This window comes from Gossypium raimondii, chromosome 7 (genome assembly GCF_025698545.1).
Source record: "Gossypium raimondii isolate GPD5lz chromosome 7, ASM2569854v1, whole genome shotgun sequence".
NCBI classification, from domain to species: Eukaryota; Viridiplantae; Streptophyta; class Magnoliopsida; order Malvales; family Malvaceae; genus Gossypium; species Gossypium raimondii.
In genome coordinates, this window is record NC_068571.1 from 40,929,601 (window position 1) to 40,951,811 (window position 22,211).

Here is a 22,211-nt window from a genome sequence, read left to right on the forward strand (position 1 = left end):
AAGTAAAAGATGTTGTCATAGAAATTCTTGAAATGACACGTGCTTGGAAAAGACAAGGTTCTATTCAAAACTACATCTAGAACGACCTTAGCCTAAGTGGGGTGCTTTATATTCCATATGTTCAAACCAATTTGGTTTGAACTAGATTATTAGGAAAAGCTGAAGAGTTTCCTTCGAATGTGACAAGGTTATTATAATGAAGATATACTTTTGTGAGAAAAGGCCTTTGTAACCATATATTATTTGTTGTTTGATTTAGAAATTAATAATGATAATGCTAGCCAGTCACTTACCTTATTGAAGTTTCATGATTTATGTGGCATGTTAATAATGGAATTTGTGAATATGCATGTCATTGTGTAACTGAAACAAAATTAGGGCATCAAAATACTTTTAAAATATATGATCGTTAATTCAAATATACTTTAAAATTATTGGCATATCATTTGTATGTTAGATTCCTTATGAAAATGATAAGACACATTACGTTTTGAAGATTATCATTTCTAACTTAAAATGTTTGAATATGTGAAGTGTCTAAAATTATGCTCTTTAATCTTAAAAAAGAAATACAAGCCACAGTTGCATGTTAAATATAGTGTTGTATATGGATTTTTATTGTGAATAGTGATGTTCTTAACGTAATATTATTATTGAAAAAATGCTAAATTTTATGAACAATTTTTCATTAAAATAGATAATATTTTTCATATACTTATTATAAAAATAACCGTGAATATGAGGATTTGAGACCTAGAGGTGGAAAAATCTTTTGGAAATGATTTTATACCTATTTAGTGGACATGATTCATTAACTTATTCTAAAGTAATTTCTATTAAAATAAAACTTGATTCTATTTTACAAAATAAATAATGGGAATTAGTTTATTTACCTACTGGAGCAAAACCTATTGGTCATAAGTAGATTTTTAAAATAAATTTAAATCTAATGGTTCTATTGGGAAATACAAAGCTAGAATGGTTGCACAAGGTTTTCACAAAAACAAAATATTAAATATCTTAAAATCTATGCTCCAAGAATAAAGATCTGTTCAATTCAGTATTTTAATTGTTTTGGCGTCTATACACAAATGTTTTGTACACCAAATTGATGCTAAAATAGCTTTTATTAATAGAGAATCAATAAAAATAAATTTATATGAGACAACCTAAAGGTTGTGTCGTTTTAAGTATTCTCAAATACTTATATAGTGAAAACAAGCACCTAAATAATGGCATGAGAAATTTGATCAAATACTAGTAAATGATGATTTTCTTACATTGAAGTAGATAAATATGTATATATAGAACTTGTTAATGGTAATTGTGTGATTATCGGTTATATGTTGATTATATGTTAATTTTAGTATTAATTATGAGTTAGTACTTAAGATAAAGAGATTTCTTTCTTCCAAATTTGACATGAAAGATATGGGGGAAGAAAATGTAAAATTGGGTGTTAAAATAACAAGGAAATGTGATCGCATAATGTTATCACAAGAACATTATGTTGAGAAACTTCTAAAAAAATTTGGACACTTTGATGTCAAACTAGTGAGTACTCCTTATTATGCTAACACTCAATTGAGAAAAAAATAAAGGTGAGCATATTGCTCAATCCAAGTATGCGTAGATTATTAGAAGTCTGGTGCATCTAATGAATTTTACTCAACCAAATATAACATATGTTGTATGTCAAGTAAACCGCATAACCCAAATCATAAACATTGGAATGCTATAATTAGATCTATGAAATATTTAGAGAGTGCATGGCATCTTATTTAGTGGATTTATTATTGTATTAGAAGGATACAATAACATTAGCTGGATTTCAAATTTAGATATGATAAAATCAACTAGTGAATATATATTCTCCATTGATGGTGGTGCCATATTGTGGATTTCAGCCCGACAAACTATAATAGCAAAATCTATCATGAAGCCAGAGTTTATTGCTTTGAAATTGACTATTAATGAGGATGATTCGTTGAAAAACTTCTTAGCAAGTATTTCATTAAGTATAAAGCCAACAACTTTTGTGTTAATACATTGTGATTGCCAATCGACAATAACCATTGTCAAGAATAAAACTTTCAATGGTAAAAATAGACATATTTTTCTAACACATTACGTGACAAAATAAATGTAAAAAGATGGAGTTATAATCCATAGATTATATAGTAAGAAGTAAACTTAGTCAATTCTTTGACTAAACCCTTAGGGAAGAAACTAGTAAATGAAACATCAAATGGAATAAGACTACTGGCAAATGGTGATATCAACAATGATGAAAATTCAACCTATGTGATTGGAGATCCCTTGAATTAGGTTTATATAGGTAATAACAAAATCATTAGTTGATTTATTAAGCATTATAAAAATTATATCTTTCTTATGGTGTAAATAATGCTAAAACTGCAATGAAATTGAGGATGAGTACAAACTCTTAATCAAATTCATATATTTTAAAGGTGGTGCATTAATCTGCAGAATATAGTTGATGGATTGACCTATATGAGTGTGAAGTGGGGCGCTTTTATAAGGTTTCTTGCAAAGTCTCTAGAGCACTCATGAAAAACTAAAGATGCAAACAGCCTATTAACACACATCTGCTGTGAATAACAATAGTATAGGTATAATGTGATTAATGAGAATTTTAATCTAAGTACAGAATTATTGGTTTAGAAACTTTATGCCTCACTACTTATTCTGTAAATTATGTCTTATTCTTTCTAATTCATAGTTCAAAAGACACTAGAGTCGATGCATTATATGTAAATAAAAGATACTCAACAAAATTTTATCCTTGGTTCTTTTGAAATATATGGGGGTTTGTTGGGAAAATTGAGATATTTCAACATTACCAAACCCCTACACTCCTTAAAGAAAAACTTTAAGACCATTGTTATAAGCCAATACATTTTATTGGGCTAGTACAAACCAAGTTGAAAGGGTGGACTCACGTGCATGAGAATTGGGACCAAATGACCATTTTAGTGTAAATCGGTGGATTTATCATGGCATTTGAGCCATTTTGTTTTTGAACTTCTTTTTTATTGAATTTTTTTAGAGTCTATGAAAATTAATTTACTTAACTAGTAAAAACCTATATTTAGCCTAGCTAAAAATAACTTATGGGTTGAAGCTATATTTAACCAAGTGCAAATTCGTTAAACTTTTTTTAAAACTATTTTAGGCTAAGTAAAATCCATTTATCTTTATTATTTTTATCCATAAAAGTCTTATACATACCATGGTTCACTTTCACTCTAAATAACCCTAAAAAAGACTTTATCATTCTCCTCTCGCTCATCCTCTCATCCTTTTAAGTTTGCTAAGTATTTTCTGTTTTGATTTAATGTTAATTCTTATTCCTTTTTATAACGAAAAAGCTTGTTAAATATTGAGGATACATTATACGATGAAATGTCTTTAAGAATAGTGTCCAATACACCTCAAACTATTCAACTCGTATTCATAATTGATTAATTTGATGAAATACTTGCCAACAAAAAAGTCATATTGCTTGTTATCATATTGATATCTAGCTCATGCACCTTGACTTCCTTTGGATTTTTGTCTTAAATGTAAAATAAGATGTTTTGTTTTGATGGGGCTATCTGATTAAGGGGAAGTTATTTCCTTAATTGCAACCTATAATACAACTAAACCAACAAGGTTGAGAATTATGAGAAATTTCAAGAAAGGATTTGAGTAGCTTAAATTTTATTTGGTATAATATACAATTTGGTATTTAAATTTAGTATTTTTTTAACGTGGTACCTATATTTTTTGTCCAATGTAGTACTGATGTTTGATAAATTTTATATATTTTGGTATTTGAAGATAACATTGTTACCATTTTAATGACTTGATGATTCAACCAATCATAAGATGACATGTGAAAGATGAAGTGGAATTTTAATTTTAATTTTAATTTTTTCATATATGGAAATGAGATGGAATATAAGTGTTTTTTAATTAAAATAAATATTTTATTTATTAGGGAAAGAGTGTTACTTAATAGGGTAAATATTGATCTTCTCACTTTTTAACCTTTTTCCTTCGTTCTTGAAATAGTGTTCTTCAATGGCGGCTTTCTTCTTCATTTTGCCGAAAATATAATGCTCTCCTCCCCTCCCATATTCGACTGAAACGAAAGGAATTTGGGTCTGAAAAATAAAACCCATAGGTTGAAACCCATCTTATTTGAAAACAAATGCATTAAATCCTTGTAAAACCCATAGATTTTTTTTCACCTAAAACTCAAAAATCCTTCATTTGATGAAAACTCAAAAGTCTCTCATTTGAAATTATGTTTTCCCCAAGTTCAAAATCAATGAATCAAGAAAGCGGCATTTTTTTCCATTGTAGTTTGAGGACTCCTATATGTAGCTCCAACACTCCATGGAACAAAGGGAAGTTTTATAGATGCTCAAAGTTTAAAGAGGTAAAATTTAGTACTTAATGTAGTTTTCTATAGAAATTTAATAGCAGTAATCATAATTAGAAAAGTAATAAAAATAAATAAAGTTTAAATGGTACAGGATTTTAAGCACATAATAATATCGATGAGAATTGATGCAACAGTTTCTATATATATTTCCATTTTTAGTCTCTCAAACTAAGCAAGCCAATGTTGCATTGCAATCATAACCAGAGAAGCTTTTGATTTTTCAAACCCAAATTCCTTCATTTTCAGTCGAACATGGGAGGGGAGGGGAGGGGAGCATTATATTTTCGACAAAATGAAGAAGAAAGCCAGTGTTACAAAACACTGTTTCAAGAACGAAAGAAAAAGGTTCAAAAGTGAGAAGATCAATATTTGCCCTATTATTTTTCCTAATAAATAACCTACATTAAAATAATCCTAAAATATATAAATTTTAGATATCAATAAAATAATATCATATTATCAATTATTTTAAGATATATAAATATTATTCTACACATTATCTCTAATTTAATTTAACTTTAATTAAAATAATTAAATTGTTCGAGGGAAAACATTAAAACTATATGTCAAGAAAAACATAACAAAAAATAAATAAAATTTGAAAATACTTAAATCAATAATTAAATATTAAAAAACTGATAACAATTATAAGCACAAATTAGAAAAAAAACTAAAATTAACCATTAAAATTCTAAAAGAAACACTTAACCTTAAACTATAATTTTATCTCATTAAAATCAACCATCTCATTATAATTTTCTCTCTTTAAAATATATTTCTTTTAAATTCCTCATAATTCTTTTTATATTCCACTTTAAAATAAAAACTTAAACTTCAAATTTTATTTGTATTTACATCTAATATATATTTTAAACATTTTATTTTATCAAAATATTTATAATTTTTACAAATTGTTTATTGAATATCATTCATGTTATTATTTCTAATATCATTTATTTTTATAATCATTTTAAATTTTAAAATTTTAATAACTTAATTTTCCTATTTATTTATCCAAACAGAACAATTATAATTACTAGTATTTTGATTTGTTTTTTAGGATAATTATATTTTCATTTCCAGAAAGAGACTAGCATTTTTAATTGACTAGTTTTTAATGCCACATGTATTACATGTGATTAACGTGTTTAATATTTAATTAATTTTTAAATATTGTATTTTTAATTTAAGTAATTAGCATAAGATATTGTTTCTTATCTTAATTATTGAATATAATTAAAATATATTAACTTATCAATTCAAATATTATAATAGAAAATTTTCAAATAATAATTAAAGCATTTTATCATATTCAACATACAATATAGTTTTATTTTATGTAATTAATGTAAAGTAACATTATTCAAAATAATAACTAATTAACTCTAATATTAATTTAGTGATAATTAATGTGCTTAGAATTCTATTGAAATAATAACTCTATTTTACATAGAGGTGTCCATGGGCCGGGCGGCCCGGCCTGACGACCCGCCTGAAATATGGGTTTGGGTAAAAACACGAGGCCCGTTTAGAAAACGGGTCGGGCCTCGGGCACCACTTTTTTGGCCCGGCTTGGCCCGGCCCGAATATAATAAATAAATATATATTTTTTATTTTTTTAATTTTAAAATACTTTTTTTATTTTTTATTTTTAAAATAAATTTTTGGTGTTTATTAAAAAAATGGGCCGGGCTCGGGCTTAGGAATTTTTTTCCGGGCCAGTCCTGGATAAAATTTTAGGCCCATATTTCGGGCCAGGCCGGGTCTGAGCCTAGGACGCGGGCCGAAATTTTTTTGGGCCCGGCCCAGCCCAGCCCATGGACACCTCTAATTTTACATCAATAAAATTATCACAACATTTTTCGCTATATGTTATACTTAGAATTTTATTCAAGTAATAACTCTATTTTAAAATTAGAACAATTTTAAAATTAATAATTTAAATTCTAACTATTTTTAAATGTATAATTATCACAACTTCTATTAAATTATAATTATTTTTAAATGTAAAACTATCAAAACTTTTATTTTGTTTCAACTTATTTAACTAATAATATTAAATTAAATACTATAATTATTCTTTTTCCAAACACAGATAAATTGTAAAATTTTCCAAATTTTAAAATTATTGGTATTCCTACTCTATTATTAGGGTTGTAAGCATACAGGGGAGTTCCCATGGAATAATCCATTCCTCGAAAACATGATCAACTTTTTAACTAAAGCCTTTCTTTTATTTCTTCTTTTAATTAGTAAAGATTTTAATGATGTCATGTTACTTTCTGGGAGGCTCTTTAAAATACACCATTGCATGCATGCTCTGTATATGAAAACACACACAGAATTCTAGTATATATTTACTAGTTGGTTTACCTTTTGTTAGTCGAAACATTATTATTTTTTATACAACTTATTCACTGACATATGGTTTTGCATATTAACTCGTAGCCCTCGCATCATTTTCTCGAACATGGTAAAATATCTTAAGCCTCATTTATGCCTTTAAAAAAAATGAGAATAAAGCTATCCCTTTCAATTAATTAATTATTTATTTTTATAAAAAAGAGAAGACGATGAGTTTATCCAGTCCTTGTCAACTTTTTAAGCAGCATTTTAGAGACCCTTCTTGTTATCTCTAAACTTTAATGCTTACATTAGCATGCATGAACACACCACCAATTTGCAATATGTTTTCCATCTCTTATAATTCCTATATATACTCTCATCTTTTTCTCTGTTGAGTCCCACTTTTGTTGGATTGAGACAGAAAGCAAAAACGTGGATAGAATTTATAGAAATTACTTTGTTCGGTGAGAGAAACATATTAAAAAGATGGAAATTATTGAGAAACATGAATCCTTTAGCCATGCATACATATCTTCTTCAATAAGGAATCTGGGTTACCCTCTCTACTCAAAAAGTGTTATTCTCCTCAATCAACTATGATCATATATGTTGAAATTATTGGATTTTGTAACTTTGCAATTATTAGTTTTATTAAGCAGAATTAGTACTTACAAATATAAATATAAAGAGTTAATTATATCGCACATCCTCAAATTCTGATTTTAATTAGTTTCTAAACTTCAAATCATTCTAACTACATTTCTAAACTATTAATGCTATATCAATTAGGTCATTTTGTTATTAAAATCGTTAAATGACACATCGATCTTATGTGACATAATTTAAAATGAGAAATTAAAAAATAATATTGCATAAGTGGATGTCATTAAAACTTTAGTTTTGAGGTTTTCAAAGTTTTTATAGAAGTTTTAAAAATTTTATTTTAAATTCAGCTATATAAGATTTGATGTGTCATTTAACAATTAAATTAACGTTTTAATAACGAAAGGTCTTAATTGATATAACATCTATAGTTTGAGAATGTAAATAAAATATTTTGAAGTTTGAAGGCCAATTTAAAATAAGAATTATTATGTGAAGATGTCTAATACAATTAACTCTAATATAAAATTTTAAAAAAAAACACCCTATCATTCGGTGTAACATCCCAGTTTTTAGGGTTAGAAGTTTTGAGTTTTGTAGGTAAGGTCAGTGGCTAGATCGGACAATTGGGTTGTTGTTGTGTTTTAGTGTTAGAATGGGCTTGTTGATTTGGTGGTTGATTATATGTTAGTTTAGCTTGGGGTTTTGGGTTCAAGTCCTTATGCATGCTTTGAGGAGTTGTTTTTGCACTTTCAATTTGTTTTTAGTGCGAAATACTTATTTTTTTTTAACAGCAATTAATTTTTATTTGCAAAACTTTTGTTCCACGTTCTTTTTCCCATTTTTCCTTGAACATTTTTTTGGCTCCTCTCTCTCCTCGTTTCCCCTTTCTCTTTTGATTTTGTTCTCTTCGCATTTTTGTTTGGTGACTACAGGAATTGCCAAAAGGGTATTTCGCTCGTTTGGGTTTCGAGATCGGAATTGGGATTAAAGGAATCGATCATTTTGGGTGTTGTTCTCGCAAATCAGGGGTGGGATTCGCACTTTTCTTTTACATTATTGAAATTCTGAAATGGATATGTGAAATTCGGCAATTGTGGGTGCATTTCAGAATTGTTAGTTTTGATATTGGATTCTATGGAGTTTAGTTATGTCTTGAATACTACAGGAACTAAACTATATATTTTTGGGATTAAAGCGGATATGAGTCGTTTTTAAGCAAATTCGGGGTGGGTTTTAGATCTACTGATGTTGGGAATCCGTTTCGAGAAAGAAAGGCACGATTTAAAATTTCAGTATGGTTTCGTGACCACACGGTCGTGTGCCCCCACACGGGCTATTCACGTGGTCGCGTACATTTGGGATTTAGGGTTTTTGCGCTAATTTGGGTGCCACACGGCCGTGCGGCTGATTTAGGGATTTTAGTCGACTTCCACACGATCGTATCCCTTCCTTACACGGGCGTGTGTGTTTGGGAATTAGGGTTATGTGATTTGATGCCACACAACCTGGCCACACAGCCATGTGGTCGATTTGAGGATTTAGGGATCCCACGCGAGAGAGTGTGTTTTGGACACATGGTCGTGTCTGGTGGGTACACGGGCGTGTGAGACCGTCACACAATCATGTCTACCCTGTACCCTATTTTACACAAACGGACAGAGAGTTACACGGCCGGATCACACGGCCATGTCCCTAGGTCACAGGCGTGTGCCTTAGCCACACGGTCATGTGCCTCATTTCGTACGGGCGTGTGCCTCTCCACATGGGCATGTTGACCCCCACACGACCTAAGCACTTCCTGTAACACTCCTAACCCGTATACGTCGATAAATTAGGGTTACGAAGCGTTACCAGATAAAACGCAACTTAACACAGACATTCAGTAGAATTCAAGAATTTTACATTTATATTAAATTAGTCAAATATGAAGTAAGTATAATTATAAATTTTGCTTTAACCTTTTATAACAAAACATAACATTTCAGTTCAGTTAAACCGTAAGAAAAAAAAAAGCTAGTTTCATATGGCTATTAATTATATATATACAGTACATTAAAGTACGACTCCCAAAATTTTATTTAGCCTATACATGCCATAAGCTAAAATTTAAACGTTTTAATACCGAGATAGTAGATAGAGTGATGATCTTCACTAACGATCTCCGAGTCTGCAGCTTGGTTTTTAACTATAAAACAAATGGACAAAAACAATCAAAGTAAGCTTTTATAGCTTAGTAAGTTTATAGCATATCTAAAATACATATAAACGAACATATGTATAAACATTATATGCTTATAATCAAGTTCTGTACATAATCATTAATTGCATATACTAATTTCTAATATACTTATCATTTGCATTTCATCGAATGCATATCTATGATTTTTCAAATACATAAGTCAAAAGCTTATATTTTACTTATCAACTACATGAACCAAATGCACATTTATACTTCTAATCCACATGTGCGAATGCATACATGTATATTCAACAATTTTCATAACAACCAATATATGTGCCTATTCACTAAACACATAGATCCAAACATTTATATGCTAATCAAATACATATAAATAAATGTTCATATACTTATCCATTACATATAACCAAAATCATATATATATATATATATATATAATGTATATAATCACTTAATTTAACAGATTCACCAGCACTTAGCCTGTTAGGCTTATAGCCTGATTCAGATCACCGGCACTTAGCCTGCTAGGTTTATAACTCGATTCAGGATCACCAAGACTTAGCACGCTAGGTTTATAACCTGATTCAGATCACCGGCACTTAGCCTGCTAGACGTATAGTCTGAATAATTTCACTGGCAATAAATCCGATTGGTACTGAGCTTTAACAAAAGAATCTCAATTCACAGAAGTTGTATCTCATATTTGTATATAAAATCCACATAAAATTCAACTCAATATTCATAACTTATATCTTTAAAACACATGGATATATATAAATCCCAATCATCAAATCTAACTTAAATAATTCAATAATTCAACCAAACACATTTATATATATATATATATATATATATATATATATATATATAACCTCATACTTTAGATTCCACTACTAATATCATAAGATTTAACTTATAATATACTATGTACTTTTAACATTTGAATTCCATATATACCTATATAATTTCATATACCTTTTCAATACAAGATCTTATACATGTACATATATACATATTGAATCTAACAAATATATATTACTCTATGCTTATATTCAAACAAGAACTTGTACTTTTATACATTATACACATACATATTCGAAATTAACACACGTATATATAAATATAATTTCATACCTATACTCAATATAATTATTTATTCATATATATATACATGCTTATTCAATCCAACTTATACAAATATTTGATACATATATATATATCTTTATATATATCTATTCAAACATCATGTAAACATATAAAACAATTAACATTAACTAAATTAAAACTTTATTGACATATATACATACCTATGTTCAAATACATCACATGCCTATAGTTTCATACCTAAATTATTTACAAAGACATTGATGTTTATATATTTGTATATTCATACTCATTCAAACCTAACACATATATATACATAATTTTCATACTTCTCATTCGATTTATATACTTTTAATTTTAACTCAACGTAAATTAATTTGATATTCATACATGTAATATAAACTGATTTAATAAAATTAAATAGCTAATAAACTTACCTCGGATATCAACGGACACGATCGACTATTCAACTGCTTTCGTTTTTCCCCGATCCAAATCCGTTTTCTTTGTTTCTCGATCTAAACATATTCAAATTTAACCTTTTTATTCATCAAAACATTCAATTAAATCCAAAAATACATAAATGGGCAAATTACCATTTTGCCCCTAACATTTTACACTTTTTGCAATTTAGTCCTTTTTGCTCAAAACACAAAATACACAAAATTTGACTACACTCCTTTAGGGCCGAATATTCCTAGTATCTTTACAAGCCCACACATTTCATTTATTTCACATTTTAACCCCTCAAAAATTTATTTTTACAATTTAACCCTAATTACTCAAATTCATCAAAAATTCAAAGACAAAACATATTAATCTTTCACATATCTTTCATATTTCATCATCAACTATCACAAAGCTCAAGCATTCATCAATGGTACATTTCAAAACCATCAACAATTCATAAAATTAAGGCATGGGTTTTAAAGTATTCGAAGCAACGATCTCAAAAACGTAAAAATTATCGAAAACCGAACAAAAACGAACCTTGAATTTAAGCTTGAATATGGCCGAAACTTGACTAAGCTTTAATGGCTTTCTTCCTTCTTGGTTTTGGCTAAGAAAGATGATAATAATCTAATGTTTTTATGTTTTTAACTATCTTATATTATAATATTTGTTAATTACTAATTTAGCCTTATTTAAATAAATATAACTTATATATATAATAAGGTTAGTTTTGTCCTTAGCCATCCACTAACTATTTAGTGGTCTAATTGCATGTTTAAATCTTCAAAATAAAAAGACAACAACAAATAGATACTTTTAGCTTTAACCCCTAAATTTTTATTTTTACGCGATTGAGTCCTTTTTATTTAATCAGTTACTCAAACAACAAAATTGAAACACGAAAATCTCACACAATCAAATTCACACATAGTAAACTCCCAAAGTAATATTAAAATATTTTTTTGACTTAGATTTGTGGTCCCGAAACCACTAAGTCCGATTAGGGTCGAAATCGGGCTGTCACACTTCCACACGACCGTGTGGCCCTATTTCGTAATTTTTTATTTTGTAGCATAACTTATCCGTTCTGTTTCTTGTGTCGTCCAACAGTTGTTGGGGACTCTGTATAAATATTAAGGACTCTAATACGGCTTAGGGTTGTGCGATTAACTGAAAGCGTGGTGTTAAACTTTCGATTTGATAGTTCGTGTTTGTAGTGTGCTCTATGAAATGAAACCGTGTCCGATAACTGTGAAGAAACTTGACATTGAATTTGTGTATGTAAGAGCATTTTGATTCTGTACTCTGATTCTACGTGTCTGATTCCAAAGAGTGTGTATTTTTGTAATCGCACAAAATTCTATTTTTGGCTGACTGTTTACGACCTTATGTGTCTATGTGACCGTTCATGTTTGGTGTGCATTGTTGCGTTTGCATTATGATTTGGGGCTTGGTTGTAAAGAGAAGGAAAATTAATTCTGATCTGATTTGGCAGTTTAACTGCAACATATTTGTACAGCGGTTTGTTGCAATGCACTAAACTGAATATACGTCAGCTTTGCTACGTACTATTATCTGAGTGGCTTAGTCCACATACATGGTGTGTAGGGTTGGATGGCCTTTCGAGGTGTTTTGGCTAGATGGGTGGGTTTTCACTACTTGACTGCGTTCATAAGCGTCTGATTAAGTGATTGGGTGTAAGTTTGTTTGTCTGCACTCTGTCTGTTTGACTTATCATTTGTGATTGTTCTTGCGTGTAATGACGTTTTGTAACACTGTGTGTGATGATAAGTGCTTTGCTTGAGTACATTCATTTGGGACGTTGGTTACTTGTATACCTTCTGGTTCTGTATATCTCTGTAAGTACGTTTTACTGTTGTACTGCTATCTAGAATTTCGACCTGTAATTCTGTTGTTAGTCATGTCTCGAACTCACACTGAGATCGTGTAGCTCACCCCCTTAGTGTTTCACCTTTCAGGTACATTTTTTCGAATTTTGATGCTGGACTTGACACGCCGGAGGTCTCGGAGTTACGCGTTTTTAATAATTAGTTTAAGTACTATTTTGAAAACTGTAGTATAAACTTTTGTATTAAATAAATGTAAGTGTTAATTGGACTGAGGTTTTTGTAATAACGAGATTTTATATCTGAGAGTTTTTACGGAACTTAAACATTGCAATTTTTTTTTCGGTTTGTTAAACTACGTTTTCCCACGATCATTTCGGTGATCAATATGACCTCCAAAATTCGGTCTAAACTCCTAGGCTGGGTATTGAGGTGTTACATTCAGCATATAGAATTGAAATAATTCAACAAAACTAACTCCACCGTTGATCCTACATGCATGATTGGTGTAATGTGGAATAAACCCTGGGTCCGACCTTACTTTGATGGAAATTGCAAGGTATTTATTTACTAATATTGAGAACTAACGAATATTTTAGTTAAATTGTTATGGAATGGACTTAAGCATATAATATCTAAATAGGTAAATTACACTGATAGTCATTTGAATATTAAAAATTTTCATTTTAGGCATTCAAAATAAAAAGTTTGCAATTTAAGCATCCATGCTATATAATTTAGTCATTTTGGTTACTCCTATTAAAATCACAAACAACAAGCTAAAGGTGGCAGTTTAAAAAATCATTATAATAACAAATTTAACCCAACTTTTACATATTATATCGATTCAATCATAATCTAAAAAAAAACTTTGGTTACCACTGTTTTGAAGCCATATAATTGGGGGGTTCCAAGCCTGTGTGTCGTATTTGAGCTAGGCAATTGAATTCCTAGTAGATATGGAATAGCAATATCCCCTTGAACAGCTTGGTTAGTTTCATTAAGAAGAAAGTTAAAAGGTTTAAGGTTAAAGAACCAAAATCCCTTTCGAGTACAGTTCCAAAATTCCTTGCACCAAATTGATCCCAAACCTGCAGACATTAGACACATCAAATGTAAACTAACTACTTAGTTGCTATCTTAAGCATTAACAAGAAAAAGAAAATTACATAATCTTCCATCTTTTGGGTACATGCCTTCAAAACGGAAGGCAACAAAAGCTTTCCTCCCCTACGGCGAGTCATTTTATCACAAATGAATCCCTCATAAAATTCCATAGCAATACATATCTTCAGGAAAATAAAATAAAACCCATTTCTTAACAAGATAATCAACTTTCATCTTGAAATCAAAATAATCTATATTAGCTGCGACACCCACATGTCCGCCTATAATAGAAATTCCCTGAAAAGAACAAATATTATTCACACCTTGGCACTTGGAATATAAATCATCAAACTTATCCAACAAAATATCATCTTGCTTAACGAGATGCGGCATCTTGATGGCAACTTCATGATACTGATCATATTTGTTAGTCAAACGATGATAAGTTGCTATAAGTTGCTAACCAAACATTGCCAAAAGTCCCCCATCCAATTCGATTCCTGAGTTTCAATACTAAAGGGTCAATCCTTAAAATTATGATTGAATTGATATAAAATGTAAAAGTTGAGGGCTAAATTTGTTATTATACTAAAATTTTTAACTGCCGCGTTGGCTTGCTATTTGTGATTTTAACGAGAGTGGTCAAAATAATCGAACTATATAACGTGGGTGTTTAAATTGCAAACTTTTTATTTTAAGTGCCTAAAATAATTTTTTTTAATAATTGTGTAACTATCTGTATAGTTTACCTTATTTAAATATAAAAACTTGATTTATTGAATACATTTAAAACATTATTTAGAAAACTTTACCTACATGATTAACACATTTACTAAAAAGTTTGTGAGTAATCAATTCGAGATACATGTGTGTAGAATTTTGAAGATGTCGACCATTTTTCTTAATATAGTTGAAATGAAAAAGTAATGATTTAAAATAAAGAGATCTCCTTTTAAGAAGAATGGTACAAATAAATTAAAATGTTTTTAGAGAACTTTTTTCATAGATGCTTTTATAGCAAATATATTTAAGTGTACCATAATTTGCTTTATGAACATGATGCCCCTCGTAACTAATAATTAAATTTGAGAATCATCAACCAAATGCTTACTTTAATAGCAAAATTTTTATGCATACTCTCAAAAAATATATGCATGATTTAGAATTGATATTCAAAATAAAAGAAAATTAGGGTTCCAACGAATTTAAACTTAGTTTTTTAGGAATAAAGTCCTGGATACCTTTCCATATAATTCAAAAAAGTAATTAGTATAATCATGGGTAAGGGAAGAAAGTTGGGTAGCTTTACTATTGTCAAGGAAAACCAACTCTTTCTTTTCTTTTAGCACGTAACTCTATTTTCCATTTGAAACAAAACCAAATAAAATATATATTATTAATAAATTAGATTATATGGTTTCGTTAAAAATTATTATGTAATAAAATAGAATTATTTAATTTCATGTAAATGGATAAGTACAATTTTCTTTCCATTTCCCTGCCAAAATTTCGATACGGCACTTCTCCTCAATTCTATTCATTTCTTTTTTCCTCTATATTTCATGGTGGACAATTCTATTAACACATTGCAGCTATTTCAAAACCTTATCTTAATAATCTTCCCGTTTAGTAGTTTTTTGAACAAAACCAAATAAAGTTGAAAATTAATCAACTAAACGACCATAACTCCCTCTCAACATAATTGTCTTAATCCATTCTTCCTTATGAAGTTTTTATTTGTAAAATATGAATGTCGAAAATGTTTTGAAGAAGTTTGGTATGCGTGGTTGCAATCCTATTGATACTCCTTTGGTGGTGAATAAAAAAAATTAGAAAAGATGATGGTGGGAAAATGGTAGATGTAAGCATATATAGAAGCTTGACTACAACTTTATTTTATTTGACTGCTACAATGTTTGATTTAATGTTTGCGATTAGTTTAATTTTAAGATTCATGAGTAAACCAAGTCACTTACATCTTAGAGTAGCAAAAAGAGTGTTAAGATATGTTATGGATATCATTGAGTACAGTATCATATTTGAAAAACATTTAACAATAATATTAAAAGGCTATTATAGTAGTGGTTGGGCCGAAAGTGTTGATTATATATGAGCACTTTGGGTTATGTGTTTTCTCTTGGAACTCGTGCGATTTCTTGGTGTTCAAAGAAGTAAGAAATAGTGGCTCAACCATCTATAGAGCGGAGTATCTAGCAGTTGGATTAGCGACACAATAAGCAATTTGGTTGAGAAAAATAATGGAAAGCATTGGAAAGAAGCAAAAGAAAGGTGTGATCAACTTCATCGTGACAACAAATCAACCATTGTAATGTCAAGAATCCAGTTTATCATAGTTGAACCAAACACATCGACATCAAACATCATTTCATACAAGAAGTAATTGAAGCAAGAGAGGTCCAGGTAGCGTTTTGTCCTTTACAGGAGCAACTAGTAAACATTTTCACTAAAGCACTTTCAAGAGCAAGGTCCAATAACTCAAAGAAGCATTAGGAGTTAAAGAACAAAACATTAAGGGAGAGTATGTTGAATAATATGAAGCCATTAATGTGTGCATTCAATCAATATGTTAAGAATGAAAGGAATATAAGAAATCTAGATGTATGAATGTACTTATCTAAGATGCATGTATGTACTAAAGTCACATTATGTATTAGATGCATAAAAAGAAACTAATAGTCACTTACAACAACTATATAAAAGGTTGTAAGTGACGAAGCTAAAGTAAAAGAAAAAAGAAGTAATGTGATGTGAGTGAAAAAAAGAAAAAAATAAAAGTTTATTCCATCTTGAGTGTCTCTTCCATTCATCATTTCTAGCTTCTTCTTTTTTGTTTTTTGTCAAAACCAGAGTGTCTACCATCAATACCATCAATAACAATGACTAATTCCCTTACAACAAGTGCTTTCCAAAAATATAAACAGTTGTCATGAAATGTGCTCCCTTTCATTCATTTTCATGCCCTCCTGATGTGTTTTGAATTTTAGTTGGAGAGGGAGCAAATTTGCAGTCACAACACATTCGTCTCTCCCCTCCCCTTAACTGCATACCATACCTGCACGAGATGATCGTGTCTGAATACATTAAATTTTTGAAGTGTTCTGAATATTAAGAGATTCGATATGCATATACTAAACATACGAATTACTTGACCCCATTTAAACACGTTCCTTCTCTGGTTCTAATTTCGAACAACCAATAATCTATGTATATGCATCTCATCTGGTATCCATCTTAACAAAAAAAAATGAAATCAATTATGGTTTTGTAAAGAGAGAAGTATAGTTTCACCTGCGGGGCAAGGGTTGAATGTCCCGAGATGATGCAAGACATAAAACTTAGAAACAATCCCACCAGAATCTTTTTCCTTACAAGCATTTTTTTATTATTTTTTGTTCATTATTCTTACAAGCTTTTGTATTACACATATACATACACACACTCATATTTGTAGATTCGATGGAAAATGGAACGACAGAGGGGGTTGAACCATACGAGCAGCAAAGCCAGAGAGCGAAAGCACCTTTGTCTCCGCAGCTGTCAAAAGACCGAAATACATGTGGCAGCTAACGCGTTGGAATTTTGGAATTTGGACGACCCTTGCCAGAAAACAACAGCCTTTTTTGTGACCAATACTTCTTCCCTAATTAATTGCACATGCAATTCTGACACCTATATGAAGCAAGGTCAATAATTCGTTGCCTTGTACCAAAACCAAAGCCACCTTAACATTTGATATATATGTTTTGCGTCTCAGTGTTACCATTGTTCAATAAAGCTCGGGCACATCCCCAAGAAGAATATTTCGACGGTAAGTAAATTTAAGACTTGAAATTACTTGCCGCTTTCACTCTCGAATTTTTTATCTATTTTAATATTATATTTGAGATTTATAGTTTTTTCTAATAAACATGCCTTTTTTTTTCTTTAAAAATACAATGCGATTTTTATCTTTAGACCCAACATGTGTTGATTTCATCTCTCGGCTTTGATTCTTAAATGCTTTCCTTTGCTTTGTTCACGGGACTAGGTGGGTAGGATCCTGATTCATCGAAATAAAAGGAACGACTTGGCCACTTATTCACCTCTATTAGCCCAAAAAAGAACCACATCGGCCTGTAATGGATCTTTTTCTTTCTTTTCGGCCAAAGCCTGTAATGGTCTGTTCAAAAGACAAAATGTGTCCAAACCATCTTTATTGGTGAATGGAGCTTACAGTACTTAATCATATTAATTCCATGAATTAATTTAGTTCTTATACTAATAAAAAAGAATCAAATAAGGTCAAATTAAAATAGAATTAGCATTTATTTTTAAATTTTTTATAGTTTTATAAATAAATTCTTTTGTTTGGAATTTAACTAAAATTAAAAAGAAAATTCAAGATATTTTTATGCAATAATTACTAACGTTGTTACAATTTGAATGGTGTGTCGGTGAAAGCACTAAAAATAATCTATCCCTATAAATTAACGAAAAGAATAGTATAAGAGAAGTAAAGTCAACTCCTCAGGGACTAGATTTGTACAACTTCTTGTTCCTCAAGATCCCGAGCACAGTCGTGCCCAAGAAAAAGTGGCGTACCTGGAAAAAAAAATAAAAAAACAGAATTAAAACCATGGAGGGATTGAAATTATATAAATTGAAATTGAAATTGTAAAGAGAAACAAAATTGAGAAAAGAGAGTTAAGAGATTCCAGTCTCCGGTTATCTCGATCCTCCTTGGGTTCAATCCTAGGTTTTTAGATGATCCTTCTCATGACAGAACAATTCAGTTATAATGGAAGAGGAAGCCTACAACCACTGACGCAGTAAGCTAACGAACCGACTGTGCAATAATCCCAAAACATACAAAGCGGTCGCCTTTGCACAAGATGAAAATATCACTTTTGAAGGGACATGGATGGAAGCGTCAGTCCCGTAGTATGGAGAAACGATGAATATTCATTGAGAAGGCTAAGTGCAGATTCTAAGCCTCATGAACCCTTTTTGGGGAATTTCAACAACATTTGGCTAGATAAGTTTAGTGGCTCATGCGTTTTGGGAAAAAATAATTTTAATAAAATGAAATTTTATTAAAAAATAAAATGAACAAAAAGCTAGAGCTTTTTGGGAGAGGGAGCTTTTACAGAAAAGATGAGTGAATATTTATGTCACTCCATCTCCTATTTAAAGTACTTAGAAAACCTAGTTTGTTCCTATTTAAATTCTAAAAGATAAATAAAGACAAATAAAGATAAAAGCTGAAATTAAATCTAAATAATAATCTGAACAATAATCCTAATAAAATTCAAATTTAAATAAAGTCTTGTCTTTATAAAATCTCTTCTTTGAACTTTTGCCTCCAAGTCTTCCACACTTTGTATTTTTGGCACTACTTCTTTCCTATTTCGCATGCTGGCCTATTTTGTGTAACACCCCAAACCCGAGTCTGTCACCGGAATAAGGTTACGAGGTATTACCGAACCAAATTCAAATTCAAATAATCATAGATGTACACATGTTCAACCTACTGAACCAACCAAGTATTAAATCAAAAAGGTAATATCAACTTATTACGAGTCATTTCATATCATGCATCGAACATATTCATAAACACATAACTCATAATTAAAAATTATGCAAAATATTTCAAACACCACTTTAGGTCATACTCATTTTGCCTACTCGACTAACAAATCAATTACAAACAACAATGACTCAAATGTGTATATAAAACTCACATTTAAATACAAGCGATTATAAACTTTGGACCGAATATGCCATAAGCATTTGTATAATTTTATAGTATATTCACTTATTATTATTCAAACAATCAAAACTACCTATCAAATTGCATACAAATATTTATTCATCAAATAATTATAATTACTATTCATACGGTCAATTTCTCACGCTTTAGCCGAATACAATTAAGCTTAAATACTTATACTTTAACTAATGTCAAATACATCAATACTCAAACAATTCCATGCACAACATACCAAGGCCGATCCTATATATATTTACTATATAATATTTATCCCTCAATTGTATCAAAGGTCGTTTACAAGACCAAGTCCATAAACAATGTTCATTATGCAAATTACCAATTTCAACCATTCAATTTTCATAGTAAATCAATATACCATTTTCACATAGTATATGATAATTCAAATTCAATCTCAATTGCCAAAACTAAAATATTTCCATCCATGAATTCAATTGTAACTTATACTTACATCGTATCATATCAATCATCTTTACTTGTCTATCACAACCAATATGCATAATCATCAAAATTGAAAATCTCCCAAAGCATAACATCATTTATATTAGTCTTAACCATCTATAAAACATAGCCAAAACATCAACCATAATAATATTCAAAGCATGAAACCATTCATGTCAAAATAAACAAGCCATTTTCGCATGGCCTATTATATATATATATATACACTTCGTTCAAAATATATTCAAAAGGGCTATACATGCCATAGATTTTATATTTAACTTCTATAATTACCGATGAACGGACGATAGTGTGATTAACTACGCTGACAATCCCAGAACCCGTAACTAGCTTCCAAAATCTATAAAACCGAAAGAAAAACACATATATAAAATAAGCTACCACAGCTTAGTAAGTCATAAGCAATTGTACAATTTAATGCCATTAATAATTCAATAACAAAATCAAATAATGCAATCATATTCGTATATATACATATTCGAGCTTGCAAAACTTAAATATCAAATATGTAACTATGAACTAATTTCAGCTTGGCCAAATAGGTCTTTAAATAATAACATAGTTATTCTCATATTCAATTCATATACTCACTCTTTACCAAATGTACTCTTTCATAAATAAATGCATATAAAACATAATTATAATATCACATATATTTGCCATTTGTCCGAATATAAACTTTCATATACTCATAAACTTTCATTTACCTCGTGTAAATTTTTCTCATCACAATTGAAATAACCAACTTACCTTGATATCAAGTATTATTCATCCATTGTATACTTGTACTATCATGTACTAAATAATTGATCAAGGTCATAATGAAATTGCACAATTAGTGCTCTTTCTCATCTAACCAAGTTGCTCTCGGTATCACACACTTAGTGCCCGTTATTCAACATCATTATTTTAATTTCGCACACTTAGTGCCCATTACCCAACATCATTATTTTAATTTCGCACACTTAGTGCCGTTCATATAGTCGTAGCTATTCCATACTCGCACACTTAGTGCTAAATATTGATAAATCGCATTTACATCTATTTCTACTTTCCGAACTAAAACGCATTCAGCTATATATATTTGCATATTTCATTTCAGCATATATATAATTAACATTTATTCAGAAATTTTTAACATCTAATTGCTTATAAACTTACCTCGAACAGCGATAAACCGGAACGGAATGATTAATTGACGACTTTATTTTTCCCCCGATCCAAGTCCGATTTCTTTAATTCTTGATCTATACACATTCAAATTTAACTCATTCAAACATAATTTCATTCAATTCCGTCCAAGAACACATAAATGGGTAATTTACCAGTTTGCCCCTGATATTTAACATTTTTACAATTTAGTCCAAATTGCACAAAATACAAAATATTCCAAATTAATCACAATGTAGTTTGGCCGAATATTCCCTAGACTCAAATAGGTCCTTGCATGTCATTTATTTCACATTCTCATCCCTTAATTTAATATTTTCTTACAAATTAATCCAAAATAATCAAATTCATCAAAAATTCAAAAACAAACATTATAATCGATCACATATCTTTCATATTTCATCATTAACTATCATAAAGCTCAAGTATTCATCAATGGCATATCTCAAAATCACCTTCAAATTCTAAAATTAAAGCATGGGTTAAATAGAACACGAAGCAACGATTACAAAAACGAAAAAATCATCAAAAATCGAAATCAAAACATACCTTAACCAATCTAAAGAAGTGCCGAAACTTAAAAAGCCATGTATGGTTCCTTCCTTTTCAATATTCGGCTAACAAAGATGAACATATTCATCTTTTCATAACTTATTTTTATTATAAAGTTAA

At 29.9% G+C, this 22,211-nt stretch overlaps 1 long non-coding RNA gene across 1 annotated transcript; it reads right to left on the reverse strand.

The window, feature by feature from the left end:
* Positions 1 to 9,338: 9,338 nt before the first annotated feature.
* LOC128042325 (uncharacterized) lies at positions 9,339 to 11,212 on the reverse strand. The gene is made up of 2 exons (XR_008197541.1): positions 11,150 to 11,212; positions 9,339 to 9,593 (listed from the first exon to the last, which is right to left on the reverse strand). It is a non-coding gene; the product is annotated as an uncharacterized LOC128042325 (long non-coding RNA).
* Positions 11,213 to 22,211: the final 10,999 nt, after the last annotated feature.